We start from the raw sequence: 27,614 nt of genomic DNA, 5'->3' as shown, positions 1-27,614 counted from the left end.
TGCTCTCCATGAAGTGCAGTGTGTAGGGGAATTAGTTTAAAAACCATGGCCTCAGTGGAGGATGGAGAGGGAATATGATAAGACACTGGACTTAGGTAGGGGTCAGGGCACAGGTATGCAGAGCTTTGAACATGGAAATGGAAAGCACTGAAGTAATGTGATATCCCTCAGGTGAGAATATCTGCAGTTCAGCCGAAATTTCATCCGTCTGTGGCCATTGTGCCCCTGTCACAGACTCAGAGGCCCTGTGTGAACCAATGAAGTTCAGTGAGCAGCCCCAACTACTGCCTGTAGAAAGCTGTGTTTCTAATATGCTGATGCCAACAAAGCGCAAGTGATCGGGACATGTTTTTATGGCAATCCAAGCTGTAATGCACACAGCCATGGCTGTTTTACTTCCAGCTCACTTGGTCTGGGTCTCTGTATTGCGGCCCTCCTTGTATTCCCTCCACAAGCCACAGGGACCATGATGCATATTCCACACTGGGTTCCTGAGGTGTGAAATTCTTAAGCAGCCAGTCTTACTCAGCATGACATCTTCAGATCCTCAATCTTTTGTTAGACATAATTTTTTTTGTAGATGTGTATATTGTATAGAACAAAGACACAGATCATATTCACGTGGTTCCAGGAATGTTTTCACAAGTTTTGGCAAGGACTCTTGATCTAGTGACTGTGTGGCATAACACATCATTGACCTCTTTGGCTGTGGGAACACATGGTGAGACAATCTTGTGACTAAAATGCTTTAACCTGCATAAACGTGTTGTGGGATGGACCTGCTCGGTGTACTTTGTGAGGGAGAGGGAATTAGATTAACCACTCCCTAGTGGTACCAATAGGATTTTTGCCATGTGCTTTCCTAGGGGCAAATTGAGCCTTTGCCTCATGAATCCTTTTATTGGACAGTCTTGAACAAGCAGATCAAATATTAGAGATTCTTTTGAACTGCCACAATCTTCTACAATCACGGGATTCATAAAGTCATTTCAGAACATTGATGTGTCCCATATATTTCTGAGTTGAGTGTAAAAGTATGCTTGGCTTTTGAAAAGTATTTCATGGGTTTTGGAGGGCTGGGTGGGGCTTGTTACATATAGCATTATCTCCCGTTTGTTTTTATGAAGAGGGAAAGGCTAAGGATGGAACATTTTTTTTCTTGATAATGATATATCTGTAACAGAGAGGATGAAGATAGAGCGTTTCAGGTTAGTGTGGTGTCAATGCTGTCTACCATCTCTATGTGCATACATTTCCTCATTCCACTTCAGATTTATGGTTTTCTAATCCACATGCTCATTTGCAGGGTTATGATGAACCATAAAACACATCTGTGTTGTCTCATGTCTCTTTCAAACTCTGTCTTCTGCTCTGCCTCTGGTTCCTTTCATTGATGCAGAAAATGGGAAAGAAAGATATTTTTATCACCTGGTTTGTTTATTCATTCAAGTAACAATTGAATTGTTTGAATATGAGAGCTCAAAATTGCGATCCACATCAAATGACCTCAAAAAAAAAAAAAAGGCAGAAAAGGTGTCCAAACCCCAAAGAAAGTCTGTTGAGAAGCAGCTGAGTACAGCTTGGACCAAGGAGAGGACACGGGCTGCTATCATTTCTGCAACACGCAACAGTGTCAAGAACACTCACTGCAGGATGGGGAGAAGCAGACCTGTTTTTTTGAGCTGATACTTAGGTATTTGTATGAATTTTGCTTAGATTGGCAGCAACACTTAAATGAACAGGTTTTTTAAGAAATAGACACTAAAGATAATGTTATTCCTGTTGTTTCCATGGCAATGGACATGCTTGATGGACTATATCCATCATGTGTGCTCTGTAACCATCTGGTTTCACAGTCCTCATTTCAGATACTCTGGGAATGAAATGTAGGTAAACTTTAATCAGGTTTGTAATTATTGTTGTCCTTACAGAAATTATTTAACATGATTTTTCAGCTGCCTCAGCATAAGGCCCAAAGGTATTTTCAGGGTTTTATTGCCACTTTTAAGCAATAGTTTAAGAATTGTTATTGTACTTTAGCTACAGATGCCACTGTTTCTTCTTGGTTTCTGAAACTGTGTTATAATGACATCACATTAGGCCTTTTTTTTCCAGACTCCAAAAAGGTCACAGTTATTTTTTCCAAATGGCTCTGTCAAGCATAAAAATTAACCATACTTTGAGCTGGATTTTCTGTATTTGTAATGTATGTTTATGTTAGAGTTTCTGTCAAAACAGGCATTAAAGATAAATGTCGCTAATTAAAAGAACATTTGCTTAGAGCTCCTGGTAATAGATACCTCATTGTGGGGTCTCGAGGTAAAACTTACTTACAAAACTGATTCAGTGTATGGGATTGTGTTTGAACATTATAGAAGGCTATTTCAGTTTTCCAAATTGTTCATATTAGCCTGAGAACAATCAAGATAAGTCTATAAGTAAACTGCAGAATTCAGAGTGTATTTGTTAACTACGTAAAATGTTCCTGTTGGCTCTACTTCCTACACTTCGTCATTTTGAATAACGCTTCCCAGCAGTATATGTAAGTGAAAACTGATTTTACAGAAGGGAAAAAACCTATGTGGCACTGGATGAGTCAATAAGTTGCAAATGGTACTATGAGATAAAGAAAAAAACCTAAAAATATCCCATATCAAATTAGGTAATTGTTTCTTTGTGTCTTATTTTATTTTACCAAACAACTGTGCTCTCAACATTAATTTCATTGCACATGACATCTGTGTTATCTAGGGACACCTAAGCTGGGAAAAAGATCAATGCCAGCTGCAACTGCTTCAAGTTTCCATAAACTTTTGATGGCCAATAATACCTTGTGCTTTATAAAAAGAAAGTAAAATAATAATGTATTTGTGTAGCACCTTTCATATGAAGGGATTTCAAAGAGAACTACAAACTGTAGGCCCAATCCTTTAATTATATAAACAAAACTCCCATTGATTTCAGTAAACTTATGCCAGAGTAAAAAGGGTAGAGGAAAGATTTCAGGATTTGGCTCCACGTACTGCAGGCAGCAAATCACTTCATCCACTAATAAAGTTCAAGCCACTTTTTGGATGGGATTGGCAGTTGTTTAACATGAGTAGTCTTGAGCTGACTCAGTTTAAATGGAAGGATAAACAAAAAAGTAGTTCTCTAATTAAGATTTCAGATTTCATTTTGATAAATGAAATGGTTAGGATAGACAGCTGGGGCTGAGTTGCTCAGGTCTTCAAAGTGAAAAAGGTTTGGAATTGCTTCAGGTCAAAGATGCAGAGGAATATATCAAAGTAGCACAAGCAATGAGGAAAATTATGTAAGGATGTGTTTCAGACCTGGCAGAGGGAACTACTACCTCAGGAAGATTATTGGGAATAAGTAGGGAGCCTATATGAGCTGAAAAAAGGACTGCTCTACAAGGAAATCCTTGATGCAAATGTCAAAAACAGTGGGAATAATGTGAGAACTGACTGATGTCTGATAAATTCTTCACCCAAATGTTCAGGAAAGATGACAATATTGGCCATGAGGACGAATGGAAAGGGATCTGTGAGAATGTAGCATCTAAGGAAAAATTTCAGCTTGAAAGTTCATCTTGAGTGGGACATATCATCTGTCTCCATCCCAACAAAGTGAAAGATGTACTGTAGAGAACTGCAAGCTTCGTAGCATGTTTGAGTGGAATGAGCATTGTCATCACAGACCAGGTGAGTGGCAAGGAAAACAGCTGTACCTAAGTGTAGGAAAAGGTATCTGACAGCCATGGACATAAAAGTCTGACCAAAACTGTGTGTAAGGTCCTGCAGCAGGCTTTAAAAGAGTTTCTTCAGGAGCCCTAGGAGATAAATTAAACACAGCAAAATACAAATAATAGTTTAACTGAGGTAGATCATACTGAACTGGTATATTTTTCACAAAAGTAATGTAGAATACATCATCTATCAAGATTTCAGGAAAACATGCTTTGGAAACAAATGGGCAACCATTACTTGTCATAATGAGAGAAATCAGGAGTGGCATTGTAAAGTAGGTAACAGAAGACATGAAGGTGGAGAGCAGCAGTCTGTGGCAAGGAAAGGGATGCAACCAGACTGGTAGCCAATATTGATTTTGTTTAATACTTTCTCAGTGACTTGATGCAAATATGAATAGGGTCCTGACAAAATGTACTGATATGAGGGGTTTTGAGGCACTGCCAACGCACATCTTTTGGAGAGAGCAGAGTCTAAGACCCCAAATGGGACTGGGATAAAATATAACAATAAAATGAATGTAAAAAAATCTGTTAGAAGCTCAGAGTTCATCCATTCATAAAAGGGTTGAGAAACAGCCTCTTTTACTTGTTGATCAAGGATTGACTGAGAGCCATCAATGTGACATAACCACAAAAAGACAAATGCAGTCCTAGAATTTATCAAATTATTTCCGATGGGGACAAAAAGTATCAGCTTTTGGGCTTTGGTTAGATCTCTTCTCAACTTCTGGCTTTAGAAATGCCATTTGAAAGCCTAGTAGATGCAGGAAAGGACCTAAGCACGTTTGAAAAAAGGGTCTTTGTCCTTGTAAGAGGATGGAAGAAGAGATTTTTTGCTCAGTCTGGCGAAATGAAGATAAGAGGAAGGGCACAAGAGAAAGCAGCAGGGAGAAAAGTAATTTAAGCTAAATTAAAATATTTTCACATTTCACAGTGGGTGTAAGCTGAGAAGACAAAAGTTTAAGGTGGAAATTAGAAGGCAGCTCCTCATTCTAAGAGCAAGTGCATTTTGGAATATTCTCCAGTTGAATAACAGAGGCCAAAACCCAATAACTTTTACACTGGAGCTTGAAGAGTGTATGAAAGAAATTATACAATGTGTTTGCTCGCAGTAACAGGGGAATTGACTTAATGGCCCAGAAAGTTCCTCGAAGCGCTATGTTCTGATATCCTCTGCAGCAAACACTGTTGTTGTGTAAGAGATTTGAACAGAAATTAAGTGCAGTCCTGTTGAAATTGAAGTGGGAATTTAAGTTCCCCAAGAGTAATTAGGCCTTGCTGTGTGTGGTCAGGACATGGAAGAGGCATTTAATGGCTGTGAGTATCAGTAGGTCTTTAAATGGTCTTTAAATGGTGGAGAAGATTATAAATTATTGGGATATTGGGATATTCTTATACTAATACTCACCTAAGTTCAAGGGATATGTCCTTTTGAACAGCAACTATTAATACAGTGTTGAGAAACTGGTTTAGAATTCACTTAGGTGACAACTGCCTGTGTCTGATTGTCCCTGGGTATCTCCCAGATGTGGAGGAACCATCAAATAACACAGCTTGTATTTTAATTAGCAATAGAAAATGTCCTAGGTTTAGAGATAGCTTCAAAAGCACAAACTACTGCAAAAATAATCCACTTGTTATGATTAAAGAGACACGCAACGACACAGCTTTCACGCAACAGGATACCAAATATAGCAAAGAGAGGAAATCAACCTCCATTTTCCTAAATATAGACACATTTTTCAGCAAAATGAGTCAATTAAATTGGAGATTTTAATCTGTTCTTAATCTGTTGTTTTAACATCTCAGCCTAAACATGCAACTTAAAATGAGGTCAGGGAGAGGTATCTTAAATATAGGCAGAAATTTTTTGCCAGCACCAGCACTGCCTGGCTTTTGAAAATTGTTGAGAATGGTTGTCTAACAATACTGTAACATGAAGTACTCAGTGATAGGTATCTTTTTTCTAAACTACTAAAAACCATTAAGAATTAACTATGTTAGAGCCACACCATTAATTGTAGCGTAATTTTCACCATGTGTATAGTATTTAACTGCACATTTTGTCACAATGCAATTATAGGAAATGTTTTTCCAAGGCATCTCTCTGCCTATTTATACATTGTGGTTGCTGTAACTATTTTCCCCAGTGATAATGTGCAACATTCCCAGCATCCTGTCTTATAAACCATTTGCTGATGGACAGGATACCTAAAGGGTAGTATAGTGTAGTTTTCTCCTAATTTTATACAAAAAAGTTGTGCAGTCTGTGCACATATATTTGTCTCTGACTGTTCATTTGTATTAGACAAATGTCTAGTACTTCATTTCCAGTGCTATGATGCTCTAAGTCCCTGAGGACACTAAAATAACTGAGTGAAATTAACACTGGAAAAATATATAATTTGCCTTAAAATGACCACTGCTATTTGAAGTATGCTGTGCGATGTGGTTCTCCTCTAAATTTTCACCCACACTGTATATGCAGATGCAATAATGATGGGCATACAATTAGTCAGCAGTTGGCAGACACTGCACAAGTTGCTATTCTATACTTAATCTCTTCCTGGAATCATAAGAGAATAATATTTGCATTGGCTTATAACCAAAAATAATCTTAAATACAACTTGATTTTGTATATTTTACCCAATTGTATAATTGTATGGACAAAATTTGTATATATTAAATGGCACATGCTACATGAAATTTTCTCAAATATAGTATTAGCTATTTTAAAAACCATTTCTCCTCACATATGGTAACATAATGTGGCCAGCACACATCTGACTGGATAATAAAGCTACAAAAAAGAAATAAAAATTATCTGATTCTCCTTTTACATCCACCTGGCAAATCAATAGAGATTTCACTGATGTTGTTATTGTTACATCATTATACATTTAACTTAAATTGGAGAAATATCCCGTCTGTTGTCTTGTCAAGGTAAGAGTAGTCTTTTTCTGATGCACCTAAACTCTACCCCCCAGCCCTCCCAAAAAACCCCAACCCCTACACATAAAATATTTAATGTGGTGGGTCACATTTTTTAAAAATATGATTTTAGAAAAGTTATAATATTAAGAATTGCTAGCAATATTGTTGCATCACCAAAAAAATGAGACATTGAATTTAGTATAGCTACAGTTTGAACAAAATCTTCACTTTAAAGCTTTAAAATAACATGTTGTACCACATGCATTAGGTTAGACCCACTGACCAAACTTACTGTGAGTTGAAATTCATCCCACTGTGGTAAGCATCAAATAAGTCAGAATTAGTATTTTTGCTCAGACTTTATGATACTCTATAGGACATCTGAATCAGGTCCTTTTCTCAGTCATATTCAGTCTTCAGGTTTATCTTCATCTAAATATGCTGACAAACAAATTGTGATGTACCTGACTCTGGGTGTACTTGAAAACATAAAATTTAGAAGATTTGAGACCTGCGCTGAGTCCTGAGATCTGTGGTGACCTTTTCATCAGTTTTGGCTTGTTCAGGGTCATGCCAGTGCACAGGCTGTGTGATTCACTCTCTTCCAGGCATGGATTTGCCAAACACGTGGCAAGATTCCATGCATCAACACCATGACCACATCCAGCCTTGTGTCTCGGGGCTGTTGTCTTCACACAGGAAACTGGTATGAGAGACCCAGTTGTTCTCAGATTATATGATGAGGCCATGACTATCTAATCTGAAGGAAGTAGTTGAGAGTTTTTTCAGTTTTCCTATCTATAGAATGGTTTAATGGGTGGAATCATAGATTGGAAGTTATTTATAAATTTTTAGAATTATTTGTTATCTTTAAATCAAACTGTAAGGGTTATAAAATTTATGTGAAAATTTATGACACGACATAACACAACATAAACAATTTCTGAATGTATGAAGACAATTTATTAAAATCCTATCAAAATGGTGTATATTAATTTGTTAACTTCTAAATTCAGATTTTTTTTCATATGAGTGCACTCGTTTCAATGTAATCATTGCTACAAAGACAAAAGTAAGCCAGAATCAATCCAATACTGTGGTGTTTTTAGTATCAGCATCCAGAAACTGTCAATGGCAGCAGTTCATGGTTGTTCATAAAGTCCTAAACTTTTTTTAATTTAAAACTCTTCATTTCTGATATTAAAATGGTGAACTGATATATTATTAGGTCATAGGAGCACTGCTTCAAGCCACTGTATAGGAAGAAGTCTAAATGTAAATACAGCTAGGAATGAGGACATTTAAATTAAGCTTTAGAAATATTTTCTAACTTTGAGCTCTTTGGAGGTTTTTTTCCAGGAAAATAAGAGAATTGCTGAATCCTTGAGTCTTTTAAACTTAATCTAGACGAGACATTATAAAATACCGGAAACAATCTTTCACTGGCAAGGAAAGGGTAAGATGACTTTTTATTTTCTTATGACTAATTCTATTATTTTAAGCAGTTTTGCCATCCAAAGGGCACAAAAGACAGCAATCATGAGTAGTCACAAGATAACGATACAGGCCTTGTCTTATTTCATAGTGCATTTTCTCTAACTAATAGCAAAAGAAAAAATTTTTTTAAATGTTTCTTTAGTGGTTTATTCATGAAGGACTTCCTGATAATGAGCTTTGTGAAGAGCATCCCCTGTGCTACAAGGACAGATGTTTTCTGTGGCCCTGATTCAATAAAGCAATCCTACTCAGGAAAGCAGTTAAGCCAGAGAGTATCCTAACAACCTGCAGATGAGAACATGACAACTTTTCAGTACTTGAGAGATCTAAAAGCGTATGCTTTAATGTGACATCTTTGACTGACAGTCAGCTTCCCTCAGATTATTCAGGGAGGAATTGAAACCAGATTAACTGGGGGTCTGAATGGATGTACGAGCTTTTTTAGATCTGTTTTTTCCATTACCTATAAACTGTCCCAAGTTTCAGACTAACTTCAGGTCAGATTAGTCCAAGTTTGGCAATTATTTCTTCTCATTCAGATCTAAACCTCCAGCTTGTGGCCTTTTCTGAGACAGAAAATCAATGTCCGAGTGACACATGATGTCAGAGCTTCTGTTGGCCCTTATGCGTCCAAAATCAGGAGCTGGATGACAACACACACTTCTGAGCATCATGATTGTGACTCCAGAACCTGTATGTGGATCTATACGTACATTTATAAAATTTTTACAAAAAGGCTTATCATATTTTTCTTTGCAGTTCTGAAACTTCTGGCAGAGTTCATACAGGTATGAGAGGATTTCCCCTTCCCATTCCATCCTGGCAGTCAGGTGAAGTCTCAAGTGACTGCAAAAACAGAAACAGATCAAGATCACCGTGTCAAAAACCATTTGGGGTGCTGGTTGGTGAAAGACTGAACATGAGCCAGCAATATGCACTTGCTGTCCAGAAAGCCAAATGTATCCTGGGCTGAATCAAAAGCAGTGTGGTCAGCAGGGCAAGGGATGTGATTCTGCCCCTCTATTCTGCTCTGGAGAGACCCCACCTTGAGTACTGCATCCAGCTCTGGGGTCCTCAGCACAGGAAGGACATCACTCTGTCAGAGAGCAGAGCCATCAAGATGATTAGAGGGATGGAGCACCTCTCATATGAAGAAAAGCTAAGGGAATTGGGATTGTTCAGCCTTGAGAAGAGAAGGCTTCAGGGTGACCTAATTGCAGCCTTTCAGTACCTGAAGGGGGCCTACAAGAAAGATGGAGAGAAACTTTTTACAAGGCCGTGTAGTGACAGGACAAAGGGGAATGGCTTTACACTGAAAGAGAATAGGTTTAGATTATATATTAGGAAGAACTTCTTTACTATGAAGGTGGTGAGATGCTGGAAAATGTTGCTCAGAAAAGCTGTGGATGCCCTATCCCTGAAAGAGTTTAAGGCCAGGTTGGATGGGGTTTTGAGCAACCTGGTTTAGTGGAATGTGTTCCTGCCCAGGGGAGTTGGAACTAGATAATCTTCCAACCAAAACAGTTCTATGGTCTATGATTCTGTGATTCTAACCAGGTCAAAGTAGTTCTTCACAGTCACCTTTCCAGCAGATTGTGACACAGGTTAAAAGGCCTCATGACACAGGTCTATAGCATAAGTCTATGGCCAAGGGAGGAGGAAATGACACAGCTGAGATTCAGACCCCACAGATTTCCGAGTAACTCTTGCTACCATGACTGTTTTGGAAGAAGAAAACATTTAGCTTTAGACAGGATCGTGTCACCTTCATAGCTTGCTTTTTGCATTTTCGTTCTTATGACTGTGGACCATCTAAAACACGCAATAATCTTTTTCCCCAACTTAACCACAATAATCTGTTTCCCCACCTTAACCCCATGCTCCTTCTGTTGACCAGAGCTGATGCATTTACAAGCTGGAAACCTGCTGACACTGGCCAGTCTTGGTGACTGACCTCTGTGCTGGTATAAGCTCAGTTAGTTCATACAGGGTCCATATGGCAGTTTTCTCCACCACTTCCCTGTTCTCTTCTTTTGATTCTCCGAAGGTTTGCAGTTTTGTATGTTTTTTGCAGTATCTCCCTATGAGTATTTCACTGCTGTTGGCACTTTACATAGCAGTATTAATAATGACATTTTGCTGGCATAGGGCCAGGTGTAAAAGTTTATGGAGTAATTTTGTAATAGAGCTGCAAGAGCTTAGCAAAAACCCAGCAGGTGAACAAGCTTTCCCCCACACTCTTTTAAAATAAAAGCTCTCCTGTTTCACCAGCTTTGCAAAGCGTTTTCACCAGGGTTTCTTGGAGGGAAATTGTGCATATTTTAATGTGACGGGTGTAGGAACCAGCGTTCTCCTGTGGCACTCCCACCTCCAGCTGCAAGGCTGTACCCCTAGTCCCCATCCCAAGCCATGCTCATTGCAAACATTGAATATAAAATTGCTGCTTTCCCCTTGCCCTCCACCTTCCAGCTGCATATTCCCACCCTGGTTCCCTGCTTGGAACAATGATTTAATAAATATATCTACAATAATCATTAGCGCCTCTGCCTGCCCTCCCCCTCCCAGCTGCAGTTTCCCACCCTTATTTCTCTTCTTTGCCATGATTAGGACATATGTTTAAAATAAAACTCATCGTCTCCTTCTCCCTTCCTCCTTCCAGCTGTGGATTCCTCCCTGCCTCCACCTTACCCAAATTTTCAGATCTGGTTTGTAGGTATATTTCAGAGAAAAATTGAACCTCTTACAGTGCCTTCCCTTCCTGCTGTCTGCTATTTCTCCACTGCGAATCAAACAGTGGGCTTTAATGTGAAATCAGATCACAGCCCTCAGTCATGTTGACATGAAGCCCATAAGCAATCTGAAGAGAGCAGAAAGATTCCTCTGCATTTGAATCCCTTTTCTGCCAGTGTCTCAGCCATAAGGGGTAAGATCCTGAAAGATGTTGCTGGGACTGCAGTCCTCTGTGTAGGAAGCAAAAGCTTTCCTGATATCTTTTGGTTCAGCTGTATGACAAATCACAGTATGATGAAATGGCTGAGGCTGGCAGGCACCAACCTCCAGTTTCACCCTGTGCTCCAAGCAGTCAGCTGCAGCAGGTTGCTCAAAGTAATGCCCAGTCATCTCTGCATATCGCCAGGACTGAAGACTCAATGACCTCTCTGAGCAACCTGAACCAGTGTTCAACTATGCTCATGGTAAAGCAGATTTTCTTAAGTTTAAGCAGACTTTCCTGTATCTCATTTTGTGTTGTCTTTTGTTGACAGTGGCAACTACTGAGAAAAGTCAGATTCCACCTTGTTTACATAGCCCATTAGGTATTTTTTACTCATGGTTAAGATCCCCCTGAGTCTTCTCTTCTGCAGGCTGAGCAGTCCCAGCTCTCTCAGCCTCTCCCTGTATGTTAAATTCTCCAGTCCCTCAATCATCTTTCTGGCCCTTTGCTGAGTTGCTCCCATATGTTTGTGTCTCTCTCATACTGGGGGGCCCAGATTGGGGCACAGCACCCAGACATGTCTCAGGAGTGCTGAGAAGAGGGGAAGGATCACCTCTTTTGACTTGTGGGTGATGTGCTTCCTAATGCAGCCCATCAGGCTGTTGGCCTTCTTTGTCACAGGGGCACATTGCTGGCTTACGTCCACTGGCAACCACAAAAGCCTTTCTTGCAAAGATACTTTCAGAGGATTACCCTCTAGTGTGTCTTGGTGCATGGGGTTTCTTCCTCCCCAGATGCAAGACTTTGCACTTCCCTTTCTTGGACTTGATGAGATGCCTGTTGGTCCATTTCTCCTGCTTTTCAAGGTCCCCTTGGACAGCAATCCAACCATCTGGTATAGCAGCCATTCCTCCCAGTTTTGTGTATGCTGCAAATCTGCTGAGAGTTCACTCTGCCCCACCACCCAGGCCATTAAGGAAGATGCTAAATGGGCCCGCATCCAGTATCATCTCCTGGGGCATACCACTAGTGACTTACCTCCACCTGATCTTCATGCCATGATAATAGCCCTTTGGAGTGGCAATTCAGCCAGTTTCCAGTCACCTCATTGGCCATTTATCTAGCCTCTACTTGATTTCAGCAAGGCTTTCAATACTTTCTCTCATAACATCCTCATAGAAAAACTGATCAAGACAAACACCAATCACCTCCTCTCATCTGCTGAGCCAGTCGTGTCATCACAAGAGGCTGTAAGCTTGGTCAGGTACGATTTCTTCTTGTAAATCCAAGTTGATCATTCTTAATCAACTTGTCTTTTGTGTTTAGAAATGGTTTCTAGGACTATTGGCCCTACCACCTACCTGAGGACTGAAGTGAGGTTGAATTGCTTGTAGTTCCAAGGTGAGATTGAAAATTATGCCCTCCTAAAAAAGGAATGACATTTGCTCCATTCCAGTCCTCAGAAAACTCCTCTGATCACTGTGATCTTACAGAGAAAATTGAGAATAGCCTTATCATAGAACCAGCCAACTCCTTCAGTATCCATGGATGAATGCCCACTAGGTCCCATGAATATGCATATTTCCAAACTGTTTAAATGTTCCCTAACATGATCCTTCTTTATGAAGGGTAAGTCTTCTCTACTCTGGACTTTTCCATGGGTCTCAGGGGCCTTGGATTTCTGAAGGCTAGTCTTATCAGTTAAGACTGAAGCAGAGAAAATATGAAATAACCCCAGTCTTTTCCATGGCCTTGTCACCAGGTCCCCTGCCCCATGTAGAAGTGGGGCCAATTTTTCCCTAGTCTTCCTTTTGCTGCTGATGTACCTGTAGAAACACTTCTTGTTGTATTTTACATCCTGTAGAGGCCCAGAGGACCCCTGACTAGTTGTGCTTCCCTAGCTTCTTTTATGCACACATGAACAATGTGTCTATCTTTTTGAGTTACTTGTCTTTGCTGCCAACTTTGCTTCTCTGTACTGTTCTGTTTTGTCAGGAGATCCTTGCTCATCCATGAAAGTCTTCTGCTACATTTGCTTAATTTCTTGAGGTTCAGGATGGACCATTCCAGGGCTTAGAGGAGGTAATCGTTTAACCAGGTCTCCTGGTCCCCTCTTCTGTCCTAGACTGTCTTCCTTGGGATTCTTCCAAACAAATCCATGGAGAGTCTAAGTTGACCCTCCTGAACTCCAGGGATTTGACCCTTCTGTTTGCTTTGCTTTCTCCTCTTGGGAATGTGAACTCCCCCATTTCATGGATCTTAAAGGCTGTGCTGGACTTTCACATCCCTGATCAGTTCTGCCTCATGTGTGATCATGTTGATTAACTATGTCAGGAAGTTGTCATCTCTGTGCTCCAGAAGCCTAAATTTATTGTCCCTGAAGCAAATGTTGAGATGGTTAAAGAAGGCCTTATTTACCTTTATTTCCCTGATCGGTAGCAGATACCCACCGCAATGTAGCCTGTGTTGGTCTGCCTTGTAATCCTGACCCACAAATTCCCACTTGGCCTAATGTCCAGCTCCAAGCAGAGCTCCGTGTGACCCCACTGCTCTCACACAATGCGCAGCTCCCACTCCTTGCCTTCCCTGCCTGTCCTTCCTAGAGAGCCTGCAACCATCCACAGAAGTGCAGCACTGGTGGGAGCTATTCCACCAGGGCTCTGTGATCCCAGTAAGATTGCAGCCCTGCAACTGCACACAGACCTCTAATTCCTCCCGTTTGTTCCCCATGCTGCTTGCATTAGTGCAATGAGTAAGTACACTGCAGAGAAGCACCAGTCAGGCTTATTCCCGAGAAGAGAAATGAGAGCTTTCCCAATAATGCTGTCCAGAAGGCACTTCTTTATTTATGAGCATTTGTTTGAGATGTCCTCACTTCAGCCCTGTTTTGTTCCTTAAGCTTTGTCAGGTGGATCCCATATGTGATTGTAGTGTTCCTCGATTGTTGCATGGTTGTAAAAAGCTGTCAACACCAGCTGCACAACCAGTTGTTGACCCACAGGATCTATCGTCTCCCCTCAAGCCCGTGTCATGTGGGAGAGACATAAGGAGTTTTGTATTGGACAACAGTTGGGAATGAAGCCTGTGATATCTCAGGAAAAGCCTTGTGAACTTGCTGCCCAAGGAATACTGTTCCTCCCAAATTCACTCAAAGTACACGCAGTAGCCAACCTTCTCTTTCCTATACATTGGACTTTGCAAGGACTCCAGAGACTTGGTGAGATTTGGGCTAGACTAGGACCAATAAGAAAGGTGGTAAGCCAGAAATCCCTGTTCAGGCTCTGTATCAGCATCTCTGCCTTACTCTGAGAGATGCTGGTGGCATGACTCAAGTCAACCTCCTTGTGTCAGGCACTGGGATGGTGCTCTGCATAATGCAGGTGAGTGGGGCAGGCTGAATTTTAGGAGTGAAGCAATTGCTCAGGAATAATACTGAGTCTACAGAAGATAATTCAGTTTTGGTACAGATGTTACTGGAACATTTTGGGGGTGGCCCAGGAGGCTACGGTGTCTACAAACAGAATGACCTATCTTATGCTAGTGTCTTTTGGGAGCAACCCCATAAAGTAGAGAGGAAAGGGCCACCATATTACAGTGGTAGCAAGGTTATAATACTGATTATGGTATTGATGGTATGTTCAGAGTCATGCATAGTTCAAGTACGTTCTTCATCCGTGCAGCTTAGGTACTGTCATCTGGGATACACATCAGCTTTCTGCAGAATGACAGAGCTGCTGGAAGCATGATGCCTGGACAGAAACTGAGTGATACCCTCTGCAAAGCCACATGAAGCAGACCAGCTCTGCTGCCTTTTCTTATACTGGGGCCATGATCTCCTTGCCCGCTTAGGAGTGCCAGCACTGCTAATAATGCTAATGAGGAAAATCCAAGCTTGTTGTCTAATTGTCTGTGTCTAATTACATTTAATCAGTGCCTTACAAAACGAAAGTTGGTTGAAATTCCACACTGCCAGACAGTGCTGGGTAAGTTATTCAAAGTACATAGTTGATAAGGAACACACAAAAAAAAAAAGCTTCTGTTCCACAGTGTTTCTAGTTGGCTGGAATAGATCAACATCTCATCTTTCACCTAAATAGGAATCCCTGAACTCCCTCAACTACTCTAATTTCTGAGTCAGTGTCTAGCTGAAATAGCATTCCAGAAAGAAGATAAGATTATCCTTGATCAAAACAATGTTCTTATTCTCCACTCTGGCTGGAGAAGTTCTGTGGAGGAAGTGACTGCTGAGAGAGGGAAAGAAGAAAAGCCAACATTACCCTACCTAGGGACCAATTCTGGAACAGAGTGAGCTGGAAGAGCTCTGCATCTTGAAGAAATGTGCACTCTGCTCCACTGGCCTCTGCTGGCCCTACCTCACCTCTCCTTAACATATTTTCAGCATACTGTTCTCCAGGCCCTTAACCTGAGCAGAAAAAGAGTTGTTCAGTACACAGGCTTATGCAGAAAGCCTAGACAGAAACCCCTCTAATATTACAGTTTTCACCACGAAAGAGACCTTTGACCCTATGGTCCAAGTATAGCAGTAGAACAAACATTCAGTGGTTTCAGAAAGCTGCAGGTCAGGGTAATCACAATGTATTGAAAACCCACCAAATAGTCATCAATCAGAAGCATGGAGTCTTTGTTTGATGACCAGACCAGCACCATCTGGTAGAAATACTTAAGGTCCCTCAATATTTGTTATTTGACAGCGATTTGTAGCTGGAACAGTAACACCTGCAATAGCTAAGCATGGAGTGAAGCTCATATTATGACCTCCTGTATGGTTTCATCCAAAGCCCATCAAAGCTGGGAGGGAGTCTTTGGCTTCAAGTGTCTTTCAGTCAGGTGTTAATCTAATGTACCATAACTATCTCAGACAAAATCCATTTTATATCAAACTGCCCTCTGAAACTGCCATATTTTTTTTCTTTTTTTTTTATTGCTTCATCAAAATACATCCAGCTGTTCCTGTGCTTGCAGCAGGACCATTTGCCCCAGACATTCCAATGGAAAATTGTGTGCATATATAAGTCAGGAACAGCTGAATCCATTTTCTTCAAACTCCCCTTATTTTAAATCTAATGGAAATCTAGAGAATGTGATTTGCTTGCCCTAACTTAATTAGCTCAGTAATTTTAAGATTATTAGCACTGGGCTTTTTTACTTCTGCTCAATATGTTCTGAATTCCATCTCTTTGCTCACAGAAAAATCTTGTTACACAATGGGTTATTTTAAACTATAATTGTCCAGCAAACTTTAAACACATATTAGGCTAGTATGATGCAAAGAGAAAGCAGCAGTAATCTCTTCACTACTCCCAGCTGCTATTGGCCACATGACATGATAATAATAATAACTTGCCTTTCTGTAGAATATTTAGCTTCAGGAAAAAACTTGAAGGATGTTGGACTGCTCTCGAGTAATTTATGAATTCCATATGTTTATAAGTGTCTTTAAATACCATGAGGGATTTACAGTATGGAACTATGTTTGCTCCTAGGAGGTGTTGACTGTCCATGGGCAAGGAAGAATATAATTGCATTTAGGACATGCTGCAAATGCCATCTGTTTTGATATCCTAGATCTGTGCAGCTGGGAGTTTCAGCAAACTCTGCCCACCTGGGCAGAGTGTCCCAAGTAGAATGCAGAGAAGAGCCAAAACTCCAGGACATTGGGTCAAACCACTTCAGAAGGAAGCAAGGAATGGGTTTAAAAGAAATGGATTTTCGGATAAGGGTAATAAATAAACCTCATTGAAGTTCTCTGTTGAAGGGTGGCAAACTCCTAGGTAAGATAGATGTATTAAACTTGCTGCTTTCAAAATCTTTTGTTCTAAAGGATTAAACTGTGCTATGGTGTTAAGAAGGCTGCCCCATAAAAGCTTCCAGAGAAGTGACTATTCAGCCTAAAAGGAGTTTCTGGGATGAAGCTGGCAATCCAGTATCTAGTCTAAGGCCAAGAAGATTGGAGCTTTGCTCTCACAGAGGGGTGAGGGACTAGAATATCAGGCAGAAGAGCAATTTGTCCGATAAATGCCATTCAAGATAGGGACAGGGGTCAGGGGCTGAAAACTGCATCTTTCATTGACGTGAAGAGTCTTTCATGAAATTGGAAGTTCATGGCATATACAGATGTATGGTTTGAGACAAAAAAATGCTTCATTTTGTTGCTTTCAATCAGCATATTTCACTTTTCCTGTTTCCAGGTGAAAACATTCTGCATTGTTGAACTGCCCAAACCATCTCAGTTAACATCCATGTACATCTCCAAGTGATAAAGAGCGTGCTGTAGCTTGGGTGTTGCAGGACAATGTTCACCACTATGGCTATGGGTGCCTGACCAAGTTTCCTTATGGTCCCTTGTGCTTGGCTCTGTGGTTCATTGGCTCCCATGGGACACCACATGACATAGTTGGAGGGGGAAATTTCACATTGCAGAAAATGTTGTCTGGCTAAGGTAGATCTGTAAAATGGAGGGAAAAGAGTATGGGCCACCTGAATTAAAAACTTTCATAATGGTTAGTGCTGCTGCTCAGAAAGCAGAATAAAGCTGGGATGACTCAAAAAAAAAGTCCCTTTGGTAACTTCAATAGACCAGAATCCATTGAAAATGACTACTCTTTTTTAGCTTTAGTGACAGAGAACTGAAGTGTTTCATGATATAAAAATCCTTTGAAACCTTATTTAGACAGAATCAAAATAACCAGCCCTATTTGAAGGCAAGTTGCCTTGGATTATATGGCAGACAATATAGTAGACTCATATGTAATCCACCAGACCCCAGCACATCCCAGGAAAGTCATTAAGTCTGAATTCTATTTCCATGGAATTCAATAGCAAAACTCCCACCGATTTTGCTAGCAGAAGGTCACCTATTAGATGCAGTGTAAAAAGAGTAAGTTACTCCTGTAACAGTGGACAAAACCTGTTTTAATCACAAAAAATCAGGACCTCACCAGCACAAGAAAAGATTTTCTGTGAAACTTCCACCGATGAATGAAAAAAGTAATAATGTAATTAAGCTGATTACAATTGTTCAAAGTGCATTCCCTGGCTAACATGTAAAAGCAGATGAAATGAGCAGGTTCCTCTTCTCTGAAGCATTCATTATAGTTTAGGGATTTTTTACAGTATTCCAGGCAAAAGAATTTTTATCTTCTCTGTATTTGATTTCTCAGGCTCCTATGAAGCCTAAAGATAAGTTTTTGTAGAAGATAGTGTTCTGTGAAAAACGGTGGAACAGTGTTTTCCTTTTTCTGAGTAAATAGTCAGCCTAAAGCTATCATTAACAACTTGATGGAAAAAATAAGATATGATTTAAGTGATATCCTAAATAATAGACTTCTCTGAAACTACATGCTTAAATAAAGTCATACTTAAATGTTTGCATTTATCTGAGTTTTGCCTTCCCAGGTAATGAAATTACAGGGAAAGAACTGATGCTATTTAAGCCTTTTAAAACAATAATAAGAATAATAATTACAATAATAATAATATTTGTTATTAATTCTTAATAACAATAGAAACAATTAAAAGTAATAATAAATAAACATAAATAAAATTAACAAATAAACCCCAATAGAAGCCATAGATTTTAAATGAAAATCAGATTTTTATTTTCTTGTGATGTAATCTGAAAACAAATTCTCATAACATTTTATGCCTGGTTTGGAGAAGTAATATACCTACCTCTTGGCATTTTAACTAAATTGCAGCACACCACTGTCTCATCAAATTTTCTTATTTTTATTGTGTTCACAGAGTACACTAAGCTTCCTACATACTACCATTTTTCTGAAGAGAGTGTAAGCATTAATGCCCTGCCCTGGCCTGAGAAATTTGAGTAATTCAAGTTTCATAAGAGGGCTTTTCCAGCTCCATTGGGTAGTACTCTGGAGATGTGAAGGGCTGACTAGAGCTGATTGAAGTTAGACTGGTGTACATACCTCTTTCTGGTTCTTGCACACAGTGAATTCTATCCAAAATTAATCTCCTTAAGACACAGATATTAGAATAGAAATCAGATTCTTTGATTATAAAATATGTTCATATATTTTGAAAAAAAAATCCTTTCTAAATTAAAGCCTAAAACGTGAGATATTGCCTACAATTTACAACATGCAGTGCAACACTTGAGGAAGCATGTGCTGAAATTGCCTTAATTATCTAGGAGTCAGGTGTATAAAGCAAGGGGAATATCTTTCTGTGGTGATGCTGCCAATGCAATACTCCACTCAGCAATGTCAAGACCTTTTCTTTTCATGGACAATAGGTCAGTAAATCTCTGAAGAATGCAATGAGGAGTGTCTTTGATAGTATTTGCCAACACTTCTAAAATTACTAGAGGAGTAGACTCAGAGGTTCTACACACAGTGCCCAGGAAAAGAACTGTTCTTCCTTTGCACATACAAGGTTAAAGAGTGGTGTGTGGTGGTTTGAAGTACCTCAGAAAATAATTAAAGAAAGAGTAATGAAGATCCAAGTGCAAGTAAACATGTAAAAGGGTAAATTCTTGTACTTTCCTATTGGAATTAAAACTTGGGAGACTTCAGAGTCAACTGTGAAGCAAGACACCCTTTCTATCCTAGCTTCTGCCTTCCCACTGCTCTTGAGGTCGTGGGAGCCATTAATTAAATTCTCTCCTTACCTTTCTCTTAAATCTCGCAGTTTATTTCACTGTCATCCTCTTGTCCGCTCGTTCTAACCCAAATCTGCCCCTGCTCAGAAACACTCACTAATTCCAAACACCCCCATAACATACGTGCTGACAGTGGGCAAACCTGAGACTGAAATAAGTATTTTACACCTCACAGTGACCCTTCAAGGTCTTGAGTCAGCATCCCTCCATCACAATCTACGCTCTACAGGCTGTCCAAGGTGTAGAACTACTATCATTTACTTTTCATATATATAAAAGTTACGCAAGTGGAAAAACGTACAGCCTCACAACTTTCAAGACAGAAATTCACATCTCTTGAGAACAGGAGTAAAAAAAGTCACACAAACTCTTTAGACAGAGGGTGATCTCCTTTCATGTCCATTCAAGGCCATTTTGATTTGAGCACTGAATTTCATTGGGCGCAACTCAAAATTGCACTAATGAGGTTTCATTAATTCATTTAATTGACTGTAGTTTCTGAGCTTCCGTATTCAAAGGCCTACAGATACCCTATTTCATTTAAGTAAACACCCAGGAGTAACTGATTTGCCTTCAGTTTACTTCCCATAATTCCTGAGATCCCAGCACATAGAACTTTACTTAATCTGACACATTCCTTACAGACATCTGGATATTAAATACTATCCTGGAGGGCAATGAAATACTGAGACACTGTTGTCTTATCTTGTTAAGCAGCCATTTACTTGTAAAAGTTACTGTGGGTGGGACTATAATATGGGAGGGGAAAGGAAAGGCAGTTTAACCTCTGTATAAGGACCAACAGATCTTACTGATGCCTCCTCTTGAAAATCTGAAGTAAGGGTTGTTGCTGTGTATTACATAGTGCAGAAACACTGGGAGTATACATCAAATGTGGTGTCAATGCTGTGATGCAATGTGAACAGGAGATACCTCATCCCATGTTGCATTATGGGACTGCTGAAATAAAATGCTGGGAGAGAAAGGTGGAAAAAACAGAGAAATTAGAGAAAGTTGGAAAGCAATACAATTCCAGGAACTAAAGTCTTCTGATACTGGTGTAAGAGTCAAGTCAAATTATATATAGAGGTACATTCCCCGCTACCCATTAGATACAATCAAAAAGCATCACCTACCATTCTTTACAGAATAATATGTTGATAGACTTCTGGTTCGGGAGGGCAGAGGTCTGACTGCTTTGACACTTACTGCTCCTGACCCTGTTTGGCCTTGCAGAATTCATCCCAGCCTCTCCTTTGAGGCAATCACAGAGCAGAAAACACAGAATCTCTGAAATGATACTCAAATGCCAAAGCCATCAGCCTCTTAGACAATGTGGAGACAGCTTACAGTCATTCCAAGTTCAAAATCTGAAGGTTAGATGCTTAGTGTGTTCCCCTATGCTCATGGTTCAGAAATACGTCTCAGACATCTTTAAATTTCCTTTTCTTACCACCAGTTTGTACATGTCTTCTGCATGTGGAATGTTTAAAATAGCATGAGAAAATAAAAAAAAAACAAAACTAATGCCTTGCAGGTAAACGCAAGGTTGTGCTCTTGGACAATTAGGGATACCTCCAGCTCAACCTGCGTCACATCTTTTTCTGGAATCTGATGCATCCTCTCCCCTGGGTTTGGTATGCTCAAGGTGCAGGGAGGGCACTGAGGCACCAGTGAAGATTTTTTTCTTAAAACTAATATACTGCTTGCTAAGTCAATCCATCTCCAGAGGGACACAGCTACCAGTCAGTCTTCTAAAACTCCATGGATTAGCAACAGATGTTTTCTCAGTTGTACAGTGGAAAACATTTTTTTCTTCTTCTGAAGGAAGTAGCATATTTCTCTGGACTTGGTAGAGTCTGCAATGGTTTGGGTATGGTCTTCATCCACAATAGGTTTGGTAACAACACATACAATATAAGACAACAGTCCTGCCTTCAGTTATTTAAGAGAAACCTGATTCCATTCCTGAGACAATAAAACTCGGGCCAAAGGAAGTTCAGTTGACTTCTTCTTTCTCTGAAAAACAGACCACACAATTGTGGTGGATGAAAGAGTAGCCAAAAAATTAAGAGATCGTTTTCAGACAAATATAATTTTTTTCAAAATACAGTATTTTTTCCCAGTTCTTCCACTCTTGTGATATGAACTACTGCATATGCTTCATGAAATTACCATCTACTGCTCAGTTGTTTATTTTTGTAATCACTGGATTTAATTTCATTTGTTTGCCTTTTGACCTTGTTTTGATTATAGAGAGTTTTAATGATCAAGGGATCTCTAGATTAAAGTCTATTTAATACAATATGCTTTCCATATAAAATTGGAGGAATTTCACTGACAGTATTGACATGCTGATTTATCCCCACAATCGGGCAAATACTGAAGTTACCAAGGGATTTTGATTTCTCTGCTTCCTTTCCTTGTGATACTAGTTTTGGTGTTTTGCCTTTTTTTTTTTTTAATCAAATAATTTTGTTAGATTCATTTAAATGTTGAAACCCAATCTTGTAGTTTATTTTAGATTTTTAAAATCTACCAACTTGGATTTTTCCGGTAACTTCATAGCTGAGTCAGGTTTGTTGATCCCCGTAGCTGCTTTTTCTTAAACAATCTGCTGAATTATACAATACTCATTTGAGCAAGTTGTTAGAATTGAAATGCCACTAAGTATATTTTATTTCTGAAACACCCTGGTATTCTAAATCACTCAATGATTTGAAAGTCAATGGAATGCAGCTCAGGAGAAATGGGAGAACTAGACTTACTGTTAATTTGATATTTGGAAGTAACATATCATTCCGCATGTGGATGCTGAAAAAGCTGCCAAAACCCGGCTTTGCTAAAATATTATAATTACTGGTTCCTCTACTCCCAAATACAACATTGTTTGATGAAAACAATATATTCTTCAGTCCCTTCACTACACCATCTATTGTTTTATACCAGTTATTTATAAAGGGAAATGACTGACTTATTAGAATGGAATAGTTGTGTCAGTATTTGATTAACTTCTTCTCCCTCTGCATTATCAGTCTTGATTTAAACAGTGGGTCAGTGTGTTCTGATTTTCTCATGTTTTAACAAGTCAACTTCTTTTGCTTTTGCCTTTTCTTTACCAAACTGGACCTCACTTTTTTTTCCCCTGTAAGAACCTCTATATATGTTATGCTAGTGTGCTCCAAAATTGACCCTTGTCCCTTTTGGCACACTGAGAGGAGCCATGGGCTAGTTGGGGTCTGAGGCATGTCCAGGTGCAGATGTCTATGTCCAGACAGAGTGTCTTGGTTGGGAGTGCAATGGGTCACTTCCCTCATGAAGAGCCTTGGTGCTCACTGACAGCACTATGTGAAATGAGGTCCTGCCCAAGATGAAAATTGGTTCCAGCTGATGTCTGCAAGAGTTTAGTAAAGATAGATAAAGGTAGATATTCTCTTTCTCCAACTACTATAAAAATAACAGTGAGCAAAATGTAGATAACACAAAATGTCAGGCAGCCTACCAAGTGGTGCAACCTAGCTAACCCTTGGTGCCTGTGCTGTTGGGTGGAGAGCACTGTGCTGTGTCACGGGACACGGCTCTCTGAATTCAGTTTTACTGTTACACATACGAGACTTTCTCAGGCAAGACTGTTGACTCTCTTCCCTGTACCTCAACTGCAGTTCTTTCTCAGAAGATCTTGCTTGCTCCTGAATAGCAGGTGTCCAAGGATATGATTTCTGTCTGTGATCAGTGCTATCTGCCAGAGAAGCAAGATCATGCTGACAACAACAGCAGGGCTCAGGATGTGCCCTTCCAGCCCTGTGTGCCAGAGCTGCCTTCTGCTGCACTTCTCCCTCCCAGCAGTTCTGGCCATCGTGGTCTCTCTGAAACCAGACAAGGCATTGACTCAGCCAGTTGGATTATACATAAACTGGTTTAGATTGACGACCTTCACGGTTTTGCCACATACTCCAGACTATTTCTGGGTTCAGCTGCAACACAGTGCTTGGAAGCTGAAGGAACTCAAGCTTTGTGTGTTCTCGGTGAAGGACTTGACAGGGCATGGCTTATAACAGCAATATATTGTTCTTGCTTGGCTTTAAGTCTTAGTGCTGCGCTTAGGGAAATATCTGACACCCTGAATGAACCTTGTGAGGAAGGACAATAGCCCTCAGACATCTGACTGCAGTTTTCAGTGGTGGTCACTGCATGGAGCAGACCACTCTCCAGTTTGGACACACCTGTTGTGAGAGCACTCTGCTGGTAGTATGTGTAGTGGCATTAGTAAGTCTGCTGGACATTTGGTGTGGGGTTGACTCAGAACTGCTCCCTCTTTAATAATATCGATTTTCCTGCCTCCTGCCACAAATTTCTTCCCAGAATTCACTATTATAAGAAAGCTGTCCATTCTCTGCTAGTCAGGGCAAGCATGTTAGTGACAGCCCACATATACTGAAATCTGTCTGCATGCTGGGCTGTCGAAACTTCTCCTCCAAGTGTGTTACTTTCATTATGTAGCATTTCAGATTAGTGTAACTGTTTGTTCAACTTCTTTGTAGCATATCTAGTTATTTCCAAAGCTGCTTGGAGCCTTTTGTCATGCTATGTTACTATTTTTCCTCATCTGTTCAGGCTTAAGCATTCTGTATATGATAAAAAATTGTTTTATTTTCCTGTAAAACACCTTGGATACTGAATACAACCCATATGGCAGTTTGAGGAAACAGCATCTCCCAAAGAGGGTGTTGAATGTGCTCAAATGTGTTCTTTTTTTTTACCAGGGGCATCTGCCAGAATCCTGCTGACACATCAAGTGTAAAAAAATATTTGGCATCAGTCATCTCCTCCAAAATTTCCTTGTAGATACTGGAAAATATTCTCTTTTATGCATTTATTTAATTCTGCATGATATTTCCTGGTCCTCATGACCACATCTATATGGAAAAGTAAACGTGCCATGGCATGCTCTCTAGTACTGAGTCCAACTAGTCCACCCTAGGAAATTTGCTGTCCCTCAAAACAGTGACAAGTTGGTAGGGATGGGCCTTGGAATGATTTAATCTGCTTACAGAAACATAATTTGAAAGAACTAAATCAGAAGTCAGATTGGAATCTATCTAGCTGCCTTATAGGAAGAGGGAGGTGGCAAGAGCAAGAAGTAGCGGGGTAATTGCAGGAAGAGAAAGAGGAGAATGAGAAAGATATTCAGGTCATCCTCTCCTCCCTGAGGGTGGGGTCATCCGGGGCAGCCTAGATCACCATGATCATGCTTCTGCTGCATGCTCACAGGGGGCTGGCCTGCTCTGCTGAGTGAACACTCCTCTCTGCTCTTCACCATGTCAGTCTGCAGTGCCCCAGAGCAGAGCACAGAGAACTGTGGAGTGTTCGGGTATCCTGAAGCTGAAGCTGGTGTCACAGAGGAAATATTTTCCATGCAAACAAAGATCACTTCTGTCCATTTTTGCCTGCCCTGTGGGGCTATGTGCTGGCTGGGTCTGCACTATTGCCTGTTCAATACTGTGACACAGACTGGGCTGGGTTCTGGCAGTTTTGGGGAGGAGGAGGAAGGAAATATGACCAAACAGGCTGTTACAAGGGCCTTGCACAGTAGCTGCCAAAGGAGGCAGTGTTTGCAGAGCAGATGCAGTCTCTCAGACTCATCCCTGAGTGGATGGATGCTGGGCAGAGTTTGGTTCCCTGGCTGGGAATGATACTGGATTGTCAGTGCTGGGGCTAGTGCAGGGTGAAGGTCAGGGAGGGGTTTCTGTGAGTGCCTGCCATGGCAGTGCCTAGTGTGACCCACAAGGTTGCCGTGTGGGGTGACCATCACTGACCACAGCACTGCCTGGGACTTTGGGGTGTACAGTGACCTTAGAGAGGGTGGGATGCTCTTGAGTTTGCCAGCTGTTCCTGGTGGACTTCCCTGATGAAACCCAAGGGGTCATCAAAGAGTTGGGCAGCAGGTAACATCAGGTCTACATAGTGACAGTACAGGGACAATATAGGACATAGATCATCTGGGCAATGAGCCTATCCAACTTCACATTAGTCCTTGTGTTTATTTATAGCTATGGGAACTTAGGGTCTGTCTTATGATACTTTTTCATCCCTATTTTATGACATTACGTCCTAGAAGTTTTCCTTGATTTCCTCAGTATTTTGTCCCCTGGTCTCTTGGTGATACCAAGAATTTGACATATTTTTATGCCAATGAAAGTTTCCGCAAAACATAACATACTGCATTTAGATTTGATAAATTGTTTTAGTTGAAAAAAGTCAAGGGTTCTGTTAATCACTCTGAATGCAACATTTTGCTGTTTTGTTTTGGTTTATTTTATTTTTAAAATGTATTCAAACCCAAAGTGCAATCAAAGCAATTCATGTTAAAACAGCATTTGTTTTCAAGTAGAAGGTTTGATCTAAAACATTTGCTATGGTTTTTTTAAAAGTAACCTTGAATGCTTTATGCAAGACTGACTAGAATGTGAATAGGCATGGATTTAAACATTAACTTGTTTCATTTTTTTCTCTTTTGTACCTCTTCTTGTTTAAATGCCTCTATACAGATATTTGTACATATTTTTGGCAATCACCAAATAATGTAAAACTACACAACTGAATTATATTTGTTATTTTAAACTGGCTATTTCTAGCAGTAATAATTTAAGAGTTAATAGTAGCTATTATATCTAGCTATGTAATTATTTGATATAGCCCTGAATGATGATATTCTGCACTTACATCTGAAAAAAATGTGGCTGAAAAAAATGTAGTTCATGAAGGAATATGCACCAAGCCTGTGGCACACAAGAACCTGAATTCTTACCTAAGACAAGACACTGAAGTCCTCTTTGCCCTGCAGATTAGGTTTTCCAACTTCTAAAAATGTTGTGGTGTCAGATGTCTGCACTCTCTGAGGGGTGAGAGGAGGAGACTCTTCCTAAGAGCACTGCACTAGTCCCAAACTGGGGAGACTAGTTTGTGCCAAGCACTGGAGTGTCCCTCCACCATGGCCCCCCTCAAGGCTGCCCATGTGCTTTGCAGAGCAGGTTCCTGGAGGACAACACATAGTTCCTCAGGACAGCCCCCCTTCTGCGGAGGTGTTTTAAGATGCATATGCTGTGCTAACCCTGGGAGTGGGAGCAGCAGCTTTGAGTGACCTGATGCTAATAGGACTAGGATGCACTGCCCAGTGTACTGGGCTGGGTCAGCACCAGGGCTTCCACATCTGAACCACACTCCAACACAGGATGATGACACGCCCTGTCCCTTGCTCCTTTCCTTATGCCACACTTCTATTTCCTGAGCATGTTACTCATGAGGAGACATCATCTTTTTCTGAACATATTCAGAATTTGAAGCACTTTCAGCTTGGATGGGTAAATGCATGAAGACCAAAAATTTCACATTGAAATCCTTATTGGATTTTACCTAGTAAATCACAGATAATAGATCAAATACTGAGCAACTATCAGTACCATCAGCTTTCCTTGACCTGGGGTAATGTGAGACAGGAATTTAATCTTCCTCTGCATATACGAGTTCCTCTTCAGCCCCATTATCTCTATTGTTGGGCTGGCAGCAGACTGTTAAACTGCCACATGGTCTTCAGGTCTCCACCTGAGTGTCTTGTGTAGCTGACAGCATTCACTGACTCTCTCTCCATAACATTCAGCAACACACTCAACTCTTCTGCTTTTCTAGGCCCTAGTTCCTTTGAAGATTTAGTGTCCTCTTTGATTCTGGCCTCAGACTTGGAAAAGTGAATGCTGCCAATCTACTTGGAGCCTACTGGGTATTTTACAATTAATAGCACCCCTATTGTTTCCTCAAAGACCACTTGGTATTTTCAGCTTGAACTTATCTTGCCATTGTT

General features: G+C 40.3%; 1 long non-coding RNA gene across 1 annotated transcript; it reads right to left on the bottom strand.

Moving 5' to 3' along the window:
• Positions 1 to 21,623: 21,623 nt before the first annotated feature.
• LOC113971901 lies at positions 21,624 to 25,092 on the bottom strand. Its single transcript, XR_003535692.1, has 3 exons — positions 25,026 to 25,092; positions 23,408 to 23,495; positions 21,624 to 21,775 (listed from the first exon to the last, which is right to left on the bottom strand). It is a non-coding gene; the product is annotated as an uncharacterized LOC113971901 (long non-coding RNA).
• Between the last annotated feature and the right edge of the window lie 2,522 nt (positions 25,093 to 27,614).

This window comes from Neopelma chrysocephalum, unplaced genomic scaffold, assembly GCF_003984885.1.
Source record: "Neopelma chrysocephalum unplaced genomic scaffold, ASM398488v2 Primary Assembly neopelma1_86, whole genome shotgun sequence".
Classification (NCBI taxonomy): Eukaryota; Metazoa; Chordata; class Aves; order Passeriformes; family Pipridae; genus Neopelma; species Neopelma chrysocephalum.
The sequence above is the reverse complement of the archived record's forward strand: the minus strand, read 5'-3'. Positions and strand labels throughout refer to the sequence as shown.